Genomic DNA, 15,405 nt, shown 5'->3' on the forward strand with positions numbered 1-15,405 from the left:
AATAGACTCCGATTTCTCTCTGGGAGGTCAGTGCTTCTCTGACACTGGTTTTCACACGAGTTCCCATCTTCTACCTGATGATGAACTTCTGTACCCTCCCAGAAGTACTTGCTCATGATGGAATGGGATAAGTCAAGGTTTGGAAATTCATACAATGAAAATAAATGCTAATCTAAAAAGAGTGAAACTGAACTTTATGTGTTGATATGGAAAGATCTCCAAAAATGATTAGGTTAAAAACAAGATATAGAAAAATGCATATAGAATTATTCAAGTTATGTAAATAAAAAAGATACACAAGTTCTTATGTATTACATTTGTTGTGAGGAAGACTAGAATAAACAAACTGACACCTTTTTAGAGCCTTTTGAAAAAGTCTAGGTATTTTGACCCAGCAATTCCACTCTTATTAATAGACATTTTATACTGAAGAAATAAATTTTGTATAATTATTGCAATTTATTTATTGCAACATTTTTAATAGCAAAAAATGGAAATAATACTAATGTCCAGTATTGAGAAATTAGGTAAATAACTCATGGAATATCCACAAGAAGTACAGTTATTAAAGTTATATTTTTGAAATCTACTTAAAGACGTGGGAAATATAATAACACATTTTAAAACAAAAACAGAAATTTACAAAATGAAGTTTACAGAAGGATTTTAATTTTGTTTATGTGTAATTTACATTTGCATAGACAATGAAGGAAATACAGGTAAATGTTTTGAGTGGACATAACTGGGTAATGAGGTTAAGGGGGTTTCTTTCTTTTTTTTTTTTTTTAAGATTTTTATCTATTTATTTGACAGAGAGAGTGGGAGAGCACAAGCAGGGGGAGCAGCAGAGGGAGAGGGAGAAGCAGGCTCTCCGCCCACCAGGGAGGCCGATGCTGGGCTTGATCCCAGGACCCTGGGATCATAACCTGAGCCGAAGGCAGATGCTTAACCGACTGAGTCACCCAGGCGCCCCGAAGTTAAGGGGGTTTCTACTGTCTTCTCTGTCCTCTCTCCATTTTCCAATGTTAAAATTCTTCTATAATAATAGAGAAAGTAGAAAAGTTACTAAAATAATACAATAAAATAATTCATTTTTTGAAAAATTAGTGGGCTCAATTGAGCTTGGTTTTTTAGAACAGGAAATTTTGCCCTTCTTTTTTTTTTTACCTCATGGCTGGTTTCTACATTTATATAACTCTGTCTACCTACCCACCTGCCTACCTACTAGCTATCATCTGCATATCTATCATCTACAACTGCCTGCCTATCCATCCATCATCTCTATTTACTTTCCTCAGCTGAGCTTTCTAAACAAGTTTGTTCTGGGTTTTGTGTTTTCTCTTATTTAGTTAATAGCTCTTACGGTTATAAATGACTGCTGCCAGTCTTGTTGAGTAGACTTGGTATGTTCTTTGTAGAGAAGGCACATATAATTTTTCCAATAATAAGAGTATTATTATCATAATTCCTTACCTCTCCAAATGTAAACTGCTTCATGCTGTATTTTGTTTAAATGTAGGACCACTCTTATATGCTTTTGAGTAATGATGCGTTATAAAGCACATTTAGCTTAGAATTCCCACAGCAAATTTGTAAAGACAAGCATGCAACTACCTACACTAAGAAATTCATTTTCCAATAAGTAGTTCGTATTTGTTCAAATTAAACATGGAAGTTAAATTCAGTCCTGGAAGATGAATTCTTCCACTCGTCCAGATTGGTATTAGTAAAAACCGTTTGGAAAAGAAATCTGTTGCTCAAAGAAGCAATTTTATTTTCCCAAAAGAGATAAGATTAGTAATCAAAATATTGGTATCAATAACAATGATTTTAGTGCAATCTGTGCTCATAAATCATTTTCCATTCCTAAATATTCCTTTATTCCATTACTTGCTAATACATCTAGATGTCATTCTATTCATTGTTCTTTCATCTTATTAGTAATAGCATTTTTAGTAGAGACTAAGTACATTATCTTCTAAGGTGTAAGTGCTTAAGAATTAGATGCTCCCTGGGGCACCTGGGTGGCTCAGAGTCAGCAACCAACTCTTTTTTTTTTTTTTAAAGAGTTTATTTATTTATTTGACAGAGAGAGACACAGCAAGAGAGGGAACACAAGCAGGGGGAGTGGGAGAGGGAGAAGCAGGCTTCCCGCTGAGCAGGGAGCCCGATGCGGGGCTTGATCCCAGGACTCTGGGATCATGACCTGAGCCGAAGGCAGACACTTCACGACTGAGCCACCCAGGCACCCCAGCAACCGACTCTTGATTTCAGCTCAGATCATGATCTCAGGTCATTAGGTGGAGCCGGGTGTCTGTTGCTCCCTTAACTGTGTTTTCATGGTGTTTTCCTCATATATCCATTAGTGAAGAAATGCTTTGATTTTCTAAGTGTATGTCACACTCAACTGTAAACCCCTCAAAATTAGAAATCATGCTTTATTCATTTTTTAAAAAATATTTATTTATTCATTTGAGAGAGAGAGAGAATAGGGGTGAGGAGGGACAGAAGGGAAGGGAGAGAGAGAATCCTCAAGCAGACTCCCTGCTGAGCATGCAGCCCCATGCAGGTTCCATCTCACAACCCTGAGATCATGACCTAAGCCGAAATCAAGAGTTGGATGATTAACCAACTGAGCCACCCAGGTGCCCCCAGAAGTCATGTTTTATTCTTTTTATGTCCCCACACTTAGGATAGTGCTTGGTAACAAAGTAAGCAATCAATAAGTGATTTTTATGATTGAAGAAAAGGGCAGATGGTAAGAATAGCTGCTCAGAGAAAACAAATCGAGCAGTGGTTGAATCTGAAACTCTAATATTATTGTAATGAAAGAATTTCAAATATTTAAAACTTTTATGTTATCTTACTGACTAATCCTGGGAAGCATTTTTGTATAGGTTTATGTTTCTAATCCTCTGGCTCACTAGAAATAGGAGAAAATTTAAAGACAGAAACATTTGTTTCTGCTTATATGTTTTATTTTAATAAATTTTTCCTAAATGGAAATACATATTAATATCTTCAAGAGATATTTTCAACTTTTTTTAAAAAAGATTATTTATTTATTTATTTATTTATTTGACAGAAAGAGAGAGACACAGTGAGAGAGGGAACACAAGCAGGTGGAGTGGGGAGAGGGAGAAGCAGGCTTCCTGCTGAGCAGGGAGCCCAATGCGGGGCTCGATCCCAGGACCCTGGGATCATGACCTGAGCTGAAGGCAGATGCTTAATGACTGAGCCATCCAGCCACCCCTATTTTCAACTTTTAGAAACAAAAAGTAAGTCACATAAAAATGCAGATCTTTCTTGTATTGGCTCAACTAAAAGTTACCTATTTATCTCTGATTATTACTCTGAGTTGAAGTTAATGGTATTTCAACCAAGGGATTATGTATTTTGTATACAATAAAGAGTATTACCTTTGTTTTCATGTACTTTACTTTCTTCTAGTTTTTGTTTGTTTTGTGTTACTAATACAAAGTAGTTAGGAATTTAATTAAGAATTGAGATTTTTGCCTGCACTGAGTTGTTCATTACCAGACACAATTTAAGAGTCAACTAAGGACCACTAAGAGGATTTGCCTTTGTGTTATGGTGTGGGGAAGTCCTTCTGTGGAAGGTAGAACAGTGGCTCACTATATCTGAAATCCCTGTGAATGTGTTACCTTACATGACAAATGGGACTTTGCAAATGCGATTAAGTTAAGAATATTTAGATGGAAAGAATTTCCATATGAATAAGGACTCACAAGAGTCCTTACATGTGAAAGAAGGCAGGAGAGGCAGAGTCAGAGATTTGAAGATGCTACACTGCTGGTTTCGAAGAGGGAGGAAGGGGACATGAGTGAAGGGTGAAGGCACATGGGTGGTCTCTTAAGGCTAGAAAAGGTGAGAAAACAGATTCTCTTTGGAGGCCTCCACGGAGGAATGAAGCATTGCTGACAGCTCAGTTTTAGCCTAGTGAGAACCACTTCGGACTTCTGACCTCCAGAACTGTAAGATAATAATAGTTTTGCATTTTTTTTTAATTTGAAAGGAATGTATTGCTCGCCATCCATAAAAATAGAGCTTTACACACTCACAACTAATGAACAAAATCCTACACTATCCTATTTCATTGTTTTAAGCCACTAAATTGGTGGTAATTTGTTACAGCAGCAAAGCAAACTGATACACTTCCCTTACGTTATTCTACAAATGCGATATTATTGGTAAGTAAAAAGCTCCTCCCGTCATGCAGGCCAGAGACAGCTGCATGGGAACAGTTTAGATAATCGACCAGTTAGTGTTCATCAGTGTGGCCAGGGTGATTGGTGACCAGTGAGACCAGCGAGAATATGACAATATATGACAATATGTCACTGAGTCAGGGACAAACTGACTCAGGCAGACAGAACAGGATGCCTTGGAAAGACTGAGTGACTTGAGGCATAACCTTAAGCGTCAAATGACCCAGAGTAGCCTTGAGAGTAAATGCCCAAGAAGACATGAGAAGGACAAGGCAGGAAATGGTACTCTGCTAACCCATGTATCATGTATTCTAGGTTTTTTTTTTTCTATTTATTTATTTATTTATTTATTTATTTATTTATTTGAGAGAGAGAGAATGAGAGAGAGGACATGAGAGGGGGGAGGGTCAGAGGGAGAAGCAGACTCTCCGCCAAGCAGGGAGCCCGATGCGGGACTCGACCCAGGGACTCCAGGATCATGACCTGAGCTGAAGGCAGTCGCTTAACCAACTGAGCCACCCAGGCGTCCTCATGTATTCTAGGTTTAACACGAAATGAGAAAGAATGAGGATGGGGTTCTATCAGCAAAAGAATACAGTTTGATATTTCATGGGCTATAAATTACAGAGCATATAAAGGAAGATCATATACAGAAATAGCATATATTGAAAAATAGGCAATCATTAAAAATACTTTCAATACAGGGGTGCCTGGGTGGCTCAGTTGGTTGGGGGTCTGCCTTCAGCTCTGGTCATAATCCTGGGACCCTGGGATCGGGCCCCATGTCGGGCTCTCTGCTCAGTGGAGAGCCTGTTTCTCCCTCTCCCTCTGCTGCTCCCTCTGCTTGTGCTCTCTGTCAGATAAATGAATAAAATCTTAAAAAAATATTTTCAACACAGACAAAATCGATAGACAATAAACTAAGAAAAACATTTGCCTTATTTATTATATGTGTTGAACTTTCAAAAGCTGACTGAGAATCAAGGGGATAGGTACTTTATTCAAGCTGTTGTAATAGAGAGAATATCCAAAGGGAGTGTTTCCTGGAAAATGGGAAACAAGAGGAATTGTATATAGCAAAGATACAAAAGTGGCAGAGTGTCAATTAAAAGTTTGGTGACTAATCAGGCAGGTGCTGCAATGCGAAGCTGCTGAGAAAGGGAGAGTCCCAGTCACCACAAGTGGGGGTAAAAAATGGTTCTCAAGTCCTAGAGGGCAACTGACAATACACGCCGCAAGATTTTTACACGTGCATGGTCTCTGATCTAGCCTTCCCATTCAAAAAATTTATCAGGAATAAATATCAGAAAAGTGTTCAAAGATTGACTGAAGTCATCCTCGACTTTTGTCTCTCATACACTGCATGAAATCCATCAGGAATTGGTTGACCTTCACAATATATCCAGAATCTGACCCTTTCTTTCCAAAACTGTAGGGGTGGCGAGGGGGGGGTGGAGAGAGAGAGATTGGGAAGAGTGGGGAGAGAGAGAGAGAAAGGAATGGGGAGATGGGGAGAGAGAGAGAGGGGGAGAGAGATTTGGCCTGTTTTAGTTCATTACATCCTGTTCTTAGAACTGTAACTCAAAAAAGGAATTGAAAGGAATGGATTAGTCTCTTAGTACCAGGGAGCATCAGGGTCAGTGTACATTCAGAAAATAAAGTTTTACATTTCTCCACACAGGCAAAAGATAAGTATATTTGCTATATGAAGATAAATAAATTCTTTATAACTCTTTCTATATATTTCTTTGTAAGGGAGAACACCTCTGCTGTAATAAATAAACTCTGAAATTTCAGTGGCTTTTAACACAATAAAGCATCTTTCTTTCTCACAAAACACTTCAAAAACCATTGTTCTTGGGCAGCTCTCCTGTATGTAAGTGATTTAGTGTCTCAAGATACTTCCTTCTTGTACCATTTTCAACATGTGACTCCCACGGTCTCCTTGAGGGTCATTTCCTGCCATCTATCTTAGAGAGGAAAAGAGCTTTGGAGGATCATGAAAGGGAGGTTTTTATGGGCCAGCCTAAAAGTAGTCTGTATCACTTCTATGAACCTTCCATTGGCCAGAATTTGGACATACAACTCTCCTTAAGTGCAAGGATGGCTGGGAAATGTAACTTAGCTCGGTTTTTAGGAGGAAAACAGAATGGGTTTGATCAATCAATAAAATTTTAAATTAAACTCATAAATGAAATTTTTAAGTGGTAATAAAAAAGATGAACTCTCCAGTGGAAAAATGGCCAATACCAAGGATTAATAAAAATATTCAATAATCATTAAGCATAAAGTTAAATAAGTTACCAAAAAAATCTGCCTTTCATATTAAACTATCCATATTAAAAATAATAGTCCATTTATTTTCCTAAGCTGCTGAAAAATGGAGCGTCCCAGTCACCATAAGCAGGGGTAAAAAATGATTCTCAAGTCCTAGAAGGCAACTGACAATACACACCCCAAGATTTTTACATGTGCATGGTCTCTGATCTAGCTTTCCCATTCAAAAAATTTATCAGGAATAGATATCAGAAAAGTGTTCAAAGATTGACTGAAGTCATCCCCGACTTCTGTCTTTCATACACTGCATGAAATCCATCAGGAAATCCTTTAGATTGACTTTCACAATATATCCAGAATCTGACCCCTTCTTTCCACCTTTATTCCTTCTTTCTTACCTATAGTCTAATTTTATTTTATTTTTTTTACCTATAGTCTAATTTTATTTTTTTATTTTTATTTATTTATTTTAAAGATTTTATTTATTTATCTGACTGAGAGAGAGAGAGAGAGACAGGAGAGAGGGAACACAAGTAGGGGGAGTGGGAGATGGAAAAGCAGGCTTCCCGCCGAGCAGGGGGCTCGATGCGGGGCTCGATGCGGGGCTCGATCCCAGGATCCTGGGATCATGACCTGAGCCGAAGGCTGCCGCTTAACCGATTGAGCCACCCAGGCGCCCCACCTATAGTCTAATTTTAACACAAGTAGCCATTGTGATCCTTTTAAAACCTATGTCGTATCAAGTCCTCCTCTATCCTAGGCCTCCAAGAGCTCCAGTTTTGTCTCAGAGGAAAAGCCAGACGGGCTGCCTACGATCTGCCCCACCCAGGTCGATGGCAAACTTCTCTGATCTCATCTTTTACTCCCCCTCCCCACCCCCACTCCCCAGCTCCCTTTGCTCAAGGCTGCACAGGCTTCCCTGCCGTTCACTGTCCACATCTCTGCTCAGGTATCAGGGAAGCCTACCTAGTTCCTCCATGCGAAAAGGCAACGTGCCCTCTCCACCTTTCTCTCCTATTTCTCCTTACCCTGCTTGATTTCTCCCCATAACATTTATCACCATCTGATGCATTATATGTCCTCTCTCGACTGAGTGTTACCTGTCTTCTATCGTAATGAGGTAAGGGGTTTTGTAACCCCTAGAACAGTGCCTGACACATAAAGGCATTCAATAAATACTTGTTGAATGAATGAATAAAATACTGCAAAAATCCTGAAACATCAAAAAAAATAGAGGACTGGTTACGTAAACTCGGATGATGCAGTGAAGGGTCAGACAGGTAAGACAGAATCAAAAGCCTAGATGTGCGGAAAATAAAACTAGAATGTGGTTTTGTATTTCATAGGAGGAAACTCTGGGAATACCAATTTCTAAAGAGGTAACAGTTATTTTTCTTACCCAACTGGTTTCTGAAACCATAGGAATGGGAAGTTTCTCATCATAAAATGTGTTTTACATTTATCAACTGCTTCTCTGGTCTCGAAGAGGTTTTTCTGTGAACATGGGTGTCTCCAAGGGCTAAAAGGATTTTTAAAAAGCCATCTATTCTTTGCAGACTGTATTTGTCTGCTGGAGTAGCCATAAGAAAATGACACAGACTGCTTGGTTTAAACAGCAGAAATTAATTTTCTCACAGTTCTGAAAGATGGAAGTCCAAGGTCAAGGTCCAACAGGGCTCAATTTCTGGTGAGGACTCTTTCGGGCTTGCAGATGGCTGCCTCCTTGCTGTGTCCTCAGCTGGGCTTTCCTCAGTGCAGATTCATCGGGAAGAGAGAGGCTGAGAGAGAGCATGCATATGCGAGTGAGCCCAAGCTCTCTGGTGTCCCCTTTTCTATAGATATCAATCCTATTGGATTAAGGCACCATTGTTATGACCTTATTTAACCTTAATTACCCCTTAAATGCCCTATCTCATCTTTGTAGCCCCAGCATTTAGTACCAGATACTTGTATTTCTTAGTCAAAAATGTTTTAATCAAGGAAAGCTTGAAGTTGGGGCAGCAGTCATATATTTTTCCATTCTATCTATCTATCTATCTATCTATCTATCTATCTATCTATCTATCTATCTATATCTATCTATCTAATCTTCCATCCATCCAAGTTATTAAACCAACTTAACTCAATGAGGTACAAATTAAGAAACAGTTATAGTTTCCTCTAAATGCTGTCCCTAACATGGCCATTTAAAATTCCCCCTTGCCTCCCATAACATATCTTATCACCTCTTGGGTAGATTCTGTAACTTCCTGGTCAATTTCAGTGATTAAAAATCCATTCAGTCTATAACTCTAATTTCATATCCAAATAAAAGATTTCCTTTTTCTGTCATCTGCTAGCATTGTGTTTTTTTTTTTAAGATTATTTATTTATTTATTTGACAGAGAGAGAGACAGCAAGAGGGAACACAAGCAGGGGGAGTGGGAGAGGGGGAAGCAGGCTTCCCGCGAAGCAGGGAGCCCGATGCGGGGCTCGATGACCTGGGCCCATGACCTGAGCCGAAGGCAGACGCTTAACCGACTGAGCCACCCAGGAGCCCCTAGCATTGTGGTTTGAAGGACCTAAAATGGGAGGGAATATGGGCTTCTCTTCGTTCTCATTTTTCTACCTTAGGTGAAAGAAAGCAGTTTACCTCTGGGCTTCAGGTCCTTCCTTCCTTTTCGGTTGCAAGCTTCTCCAGGGAGTGGACATAGGGCGGAGTTAGAGGGATTCAAGCGGCCATCATTGTAGTCTTCCTTGGGCTGTTTAGCACTAACTGTTGGACCCACACTACCTGGCCATTGACAGTAGTCTCGCCATGGCAGGTTTTCAGATACTGGATTTCCAGAGGAGGCACACATGTGAGTTCTTTTTTTTTAAGAAGACTTTATTTTTAAAGTAATTTCTACACCCAACATGGGGTTCGAACTCACAACCCCAAGATCAAGAGTTTCATGCTCCACTGACTGAGCCAGCCAGGCGCCCCTCGTGTGAGTTCTTTAGGGACCTTCCTGGTCCACAGTGTCCTGTTTCAATTCTTCCGACTCTCCTCAGCTCTTGCACTCAGTGGTAGACCCATGGGCTCTTGTCACTGGGGGATTTTTTTGCCTTGTAGTTATTTTTTGTGTGGTGGTGCCGCATGCTGGCCCAAGCCCAGCTAGTTCTGTGGTGCTCACTTGGCCCACCAGAAACTCATGTTCTCATCAAAGCAGAGGTGATTGTTGAGCTACACCATAAGCCTGTTTGTCTTGCCTTCATTCACCAATTCTTTTTTCCTGTTCAGACAGACTTTAGGAAGATGGGCTAGCCTGTGTCCTAATTTGATGTACAGCTAGAAAATGAGGTGCTGGTTTTCCTTTCATGCAGGTACCCCCAGACTTTGCAAGTAATTCTCTTGGGGCCCTTCTCACTTGGCATTTTGGAAAAGGTTAGGAAAAAGCCACAGCAGAACTTCTCAGGCCAACAATTTATGACTCCAGTAATTCCCATTTTCCTCTTCCTTCTCTGGCTCATATGGATTCAGGGTCATTGTGGTTATTGAGGGACCGGTGTGGCTGATTTAGCATCTGCAAGTACTGACTGCTTCTTTGTCCTCAGCTTGGACCCTGGCTATCAGTTTTGGGTCAACAGGGAACGTTTGACCCAAGTTCAAGTCACATATCCTCTACAGAACTTTGCATTTAACTCTTCTCTTTTGGAGGGCTCTTCTAGAGCTTATGTCTTACTTTACACTTATTAGCATCCTATGAGATGTAGGACAGCTATCCCCCATCTTGCTGATGAAACTGAGACATTGACAGGTGATCTAGGATTAATTAATTGAAAACAAATTCTTCTGTAACTGCAGTCAAGCCTGTAACCCTTCTCAATTGTTTTTGCAAAATGTTGCACCTTTTACAACTCCAGAACATGGCCTTGTTCTTTCAGTTATAACTTTGCTGGAGAAGTAAACAAAAACCCTTGGAGGTGAAGGTAAAGCTCTTTACCCTAGGCATAGCAGAGTACCCATCCTGCAAGCTTCCCTCACCTGACAACCAGTTTCTTGCTTTCCCAAGGCATGCAATAATTAAGGAGCATTCATGTTACATTCTATATGTGAAATCTAAATCCCTGTTCCCTTGGACCTGACGGTGTTCCTCAAAGTTTTTTAATAGGCATTTCCAAAAGACCTGGGAAAATTTGTGCTTAAATACAACCTCCTCAGGCTTGCTAAGATGCTCCAAAATTCTTGCATTAAGCATGCAGACTACACACAGAGATGCTACCCTATATAATTGCAAGGTAAGGTAAATGAATTAGTGAATTAAAAATATAAACATACTCCAGGGGTGCCTGGCTGGTTCAGGCGGTAGAGTGTGTGACTCTTGATCTTGGGGTCATGAGTTCAAGACCCACATTGGGCTTAGAGCTTCCTTAAAAAAAATACACACACACACACACACACAAACGTACTGCAGACCATTGTACTTTTAGCTTAGTCCAGTCATGCTTATCCCCTGGTTTCCCTTCTAGAGTTAAAAAGGGAGAGTGGTAAAAAAGCTTATATTTATAGCTGCCAGGCACTGATAATTATATTCCATACATTTTCTCTTTTAATTATCATAAATACCCCACAAGGTAGGTATTATTTTCTTTGTTCTACAGACTAATTAGACAAATGAGGTATAGAGAAGTTAAGCTAACTTAACCAAGATTACCACTTAGAGGTACTGAATTCAAATTATATAGAATAATATTCAAATATAATTGATTTCCAAGTGTGGGCTACCCCAGCACAGAGGAGAAAGACTGAGAGATCAAGGGGACAGAGTGGAGGAACCATTCTGGTATGCACTGAGAAAAGCAGTTATAACCCTTACAATAAATATTTAATATGAACATACTTTACATCACATAGATATTCATAAAATATACTTCTTAGAAGGACTTTCAAATTCCAATTTGAACTTCTTCCCCAAAGCATGGTGTTTCTTGAAGAACTCTCCTTTGTCCTTCTCAGCCAATAGAAAGTGGTAGAAGTAACCCTGTACCTGTTCCAAAACTTGGGACTCCTGAAGCCTTGGCAGCATCTACCTTTGCCCTCTGGGGAACGCTATTCTGAGACTGCCAGGCCATAAAGTAGCCCAGGATGAAAGTGAGTTTGGAGAGAGAGGTTCAAGCAACCCAGCTTTCTCAGCTGAGCTCAGTCCGCAGCTGAGCCACCAGATGAATGCATCTTTCTGAAAAATATTGTTATTTTAATCCCTAAGTCTTAGGATGGTGGTTCTTCCAAAGCAATAGATAAACCAGACAAAGTGGGACCAGAAGTACAAAATAATAGATTAATCTGACAGAAATTGGTAAAGTATAAAGCAAGAGATGAATGTAACAGAAATTAGTATTGTTCTAACAAAACCCAAAGCACATGGCAGTCTTCAGGGCCAGGCAGCAGGTGAATGCTGGAAAGGGTAGAGAGGAGACTGTTGGTGCAAGCTAGGAAAGCAGGATGGAAATTGCTCCTGGAGACCAGAGGACAGAGGCGGACCAATTAACTGTTGCCTGTGGTACTTTGGAAGGTAGTGAATGTACATAATGAACCTGTTGATCTCACTAACATAATTTCCTTGTAGAATATAGAAAGTAACAATTAGCTTCTTTTAGCTGTCTTTGATGGGAGGTGGCATTTTTCTATTGCTGCCATAAAAAATTAAAACAAACTCAGCAGTTTAAACAGCATAAATGTATTATTTTATAGTTCTGTCAAAACCCTGAGACAGTAAAAATTAAAACAAGATCAGTAGAATAGTATTTAGAGTTTATTGTACACAAAAGAATAGTTCATGAATGGGGTTCCTGGGTGGCTCAGTCTCTTAAGCGCCCAAGTCTTGGTTTTGGCTTAGGTCTTGATCTTAGAGTCCTGGGATCCAGCCCGGGGCAGGCTCTGCGCTAGGCAGGGAGTCCGCTTGAGGATTTCTCTCCCTCTTCCTCTGCTTCCCAGCCCCAAATAAATAAATAAATCTTTAAAAAAAAAAGAAAAAGAAAAAGAATAGTTCACGACTGGGAGTCTTCAAATCCAACACTGAGATGAAGCTCAGAGGCATGATGTTATTAGATGGCTTATAAAGTGGGAATAAGGACGTTGCTTAAATCTTTACAATGATTGAGTATCACAATGGAAATCGACCATGAAAAGAGGCCTCTGAACCTAACTTTCTTTGGGTAGAAAGCAGGAGGCAGGCCGAAGGAGAATATGGGAGGGACATTGCTTGAGACCTGGAGCCTAGATCTGAAAAGGTAACATAGCTTCCACAATCACCCTCTCACCCTCTTCAAACACTGCTCAGAGACTACCAGGCATGTGAAGAAGCCTGGAATGGAAGACTATATGGAGAGATGGAGAGAGAACCCTCCTGCCTTCTCCCCGCCTCCCCTCCCCTCCCTTTCCAAGCCGTCCCTGCTGAGCGAGCCCCTAGCCAATCTGCCAGCTGAATGAAGCTTCCTGAATGTAAGCCCAGGCAAGAAAGATAGAATAGCCACACAACTAATCTATAGAATCATGAAAAATAACAAATCATGTTGTGTTAAGCCACTGGGTTGTGGTATGGCTCAGTAGTAGATAGCTAGAATTGTAGCTTAAGTAGCTCAAGTAGTAAGATGTAGCTTTTACTAGCTCACACATCATCTGTTTATATTGTACTATTATTCCAGAAGACACATTACCTCATCCCCTGAGTAGAGATGGAAACATATCATAATCATAAAATGCCTTGGATCGAGATGAGTATTATTTAATGTTTATTGAGTAACCATAAACTATTGTAGAATTTTAAAGCTAGAATGAAGTGATACTCACCTAGTAGAAGTTTTTCCTTTTTATGAAATTTCGGATTGCTGCAAATATAATCTCAATATACCTTCTACCTTTCATAGTGTGAGTAATTTCCATTAGCTGTGTCACCCTCTAATGAGTTCTGAAATGGATAGAGAAGCCATATAAAGAACTAAAGAAAGAAAAAAAAAGTCCTTTATACCTGGGCAATAAAGAAACCCTAGTTGTAGAGAAATAATGGAACAATAAAAACACTGGTCAGATGGCAAAACTGTCATCTTCATAAAAAAATCAAGACATGCTCAACGCTTTTCCTGCTAACAATTTGCTTTAGTAAGATTCTGGTACTGTGTAGGATTTCCTCATACACTCCTTTGCTTATTTATTTGGCAAATATTTATCCAATCCTTCTTAATTTGCCAGGCATTGCGTTAGATACTGGAGACACAATAGTGAATGAGTTAGTTACAGTTTCTGACTCACAAAGTCAGTTGGGAATAAAGGGCAGGTGGATAATGGAAATGTAAATGCACTGTTAAAATAGTGTGATAGGTGACAGGACAGGACACCATAGTCATAGGATTTTGCTGATTCTTCTCAAGTTTCTCTAACTCAATAGCTTCCAGGCTGCAAATGTAAAAAACAAAAACAAAACCAAACCAAAAAACCTGCTATTCATTTTGTAAATTGTTCATTTTTTGCAGGGAGTGCTATATCTTGACCCCTCACTTTTCAGGTTTCTGGAGATCTATAAATGCCCTTGGATTATATCATATGGGGATCCTTATATGGTGTTGGGTCTTGATACTCCTGACCCATAAAAGATGCTGCATAATAGAAAACATTATTCTTTGATTTTCTCTTAGGATTTCCAGCTGATGCCTAAATGGTTTTTTTGTTTTGTTTTGTTTTGTTTTTGGAAGAAAGAGTATCTTCAGAAAGCAAAATGAAGACCCTTCTTAATGTAATATGAGAAGTAGTTTCAAATGTCTAAAGTCAGCTTTCCTCATGACCCTTTAAAACCTACAGCTGGGACTACCAGCCTCATTTTTTGTTTGCTTTTGACTGTGCTACCACACAGACATCTGGAGGATCAAGACCATTGCTCTACTGATTCATCTTTGTATACCCAGTAAGCACACCATACCTGTTTGTTGAATGACTCAAAAATCATTGAAGAAGAATGATCTTTTGAGACCTTCACTGTTTTCCTATTGCCTTTTTTGTCAGGCATATTCAAAACTTTGATTTCTAAACCGTTTTAGCAAACCACCAAAATAAGAAAAGAAAAACATAAACATGAAAAGTTGCCGGTAACTAGCTTTTTTTTGTTTTTTACTCTCTTTTACATGCGAAATATTATTTTAAAACACTAGCTAAAGAAAATATTTTTTAATTGTCTTACATCATTCATAAACTTCATTTTTGTATAAGGTGTCAGGGACAGTATAGTCCAAAACAAAACTAAAATTTTGTCAAATTAACCTTGTAAAAGCCAACAAACTCTGCATCGTTTCAATAAGGTACTGTTACTAGCATGCCAAACACCTACTAAAAAACAAGGACAAGCAAGGAATGGCACCGCTCTTGCAGAAATGTATCTCCTCTCAGACAACAGATGTTGAGAAGTGATTTTCTAACAAAAGCAGCAGCCCCCAAGAAGGAATTGCTAACCCTGGGAATCAGCTTTCTTCGATAATTGCTGCAAAGTTGGACAGCACAGAATCCCTCCTCCTCCCCCGCCCCAGGAGCTAAACTTGAGATCTGTGTTTGCTGTAGTTTTTCTGTAATCAAGTCACAGGCCTTTTCTCTTACCTCCTTTCAGGTTGCTCTTTACCGTTCTTCCCCCTTTTCTCCTTAGTTAAGGAAATGTAAAGTACAAAGAGGGGAAGAGTTGCAACCCCTTCCTCTCGCCTCCTCCGCCCCTCTTTCTGTTACTCCGCACCTTCCGTTCCCCGCCTTTCCCGAGCAGCCCTACTGTGTTCCCCGGCTCCTCCTCCTCGCCTTCTCCCAGCCTCCCCGCTCCCCTCCCCTCCCCCAGACAGGCTTCCCAGCGCGCCGCCCTTCCCCCGCCCGCCGATCCCGCACCCTCCCCTCCCCCAGCCTCCGGCC

At 39.9% G+C, this 15,405-nt stretch overlaps 1 long non-coding RNA gene across 1 annotated transcript; it reads right to left on the reverse strand.

Annotated features, from left to right (window-relative positions):
• Positions 1-982: 982 nt before the first annotated feature.
• LOC123860515 (uncharacterized) lies at positions 983-13,411 on the reverse strand. Its single transcript, XR_006794694.3, has 3 exons — positions 13,318-13,411; positions 8,142-8,284; positions 983-1,036 (listed from the first exon to the last, which is right to left on the reverse strand). It is a non-coding gene; the product is annotated as an uncharacterized LOC123860515 (long non-coding RNA).
• Positions 13,412-15,405: the final 1,994 nt, after the last annotated feature.

This window comes from Mirounga angustirostris, unplaced genomic scaffold (assembly GCF_029215605.1).
Source record: "Mirounga angustirostris isolate CCGP_5_RB_7025 unplaced genomic scaffold, mMirAng1.0.hap1 SCAF_4, whole genome shotgun sequence".
Classification (NCBI taxonomy): Eukaryota; Metazoa; Chordata; class Mammalia; order Carnivora; family Phocidae; genus Mirounga; species Mirounga angustirostris.